This window comes from Plasmopara halstedii (assembly GCF_900000015.1).
Source record: "Plasmopara halstedii genome assembly, contig: Scaffold_816, whole genome shotgun sequence".
NCBI classification, from domain to species: Eukaryota; Oomycota; class Peronosporomycetes; order Peronosporales; family Peronosporaceae; genus Plasmopara; species Plasmopara halstedii.
The window spans coordinates 1,874,780-1,875,423 of NW_020187732.1; positions in this window are offsets into that span (position 1 = coordinate 1,874,780).

Consider the following 644-nt stretch of genomic DNA (forward strand, 5'->3'; position numbering starts at 1 on the left):
CCCCAATTTCTGGTGAAGTGGCGGGGATATCCCGACTTCAAGAACTCGTGGGAGTTTGAGGCGCCACTTTGGCAAGATTGCCTAGACGCCGTGGACGCTTTTGATCAGAAAGATCAGGACGCCCCGCACTTCCCGGCAATAGCCCGGGAAGTAGAAGGACCATGAGCTGAGCTCAAGCAATGGCCCTGAGCTCTTGCGGTCGCAGACACAGAGCTCGCGGGAGCGTTAGGGGTAAACCCATACGTCGCAGGGCGATAATCCGAAGGAAGTCGACGGCGTGCCTTGAGTTTGGCAACCCGAAAATCGGAGGTGTCGCTCCACACGCACGTCCACTTCCTTGTGGCTCAACCGTAAGGTATACAGTGAGGAAAGCTCTCGGTGCCGTTCACCCATCGCTCAAAGAGCGCTTCGTCATCTGTAGCGCTTTCGCTCATGAATGATGGGATAATCTCCGCGTTCAGGCAACATTACAGACGTCATCATCACCAAAATGCTGCTGAGCGTGACGATCAAAGTGACACCAACATCAATGTGTCCAATCAGCTAACCGCAATAGAGTGGAGCACAGCAGAGTGGTCCTCATTGTTGGCGTTGTCGTGCTGAAATATGTAGTCCCCGTTGTGGAACGCTTCACCAAACGGTAT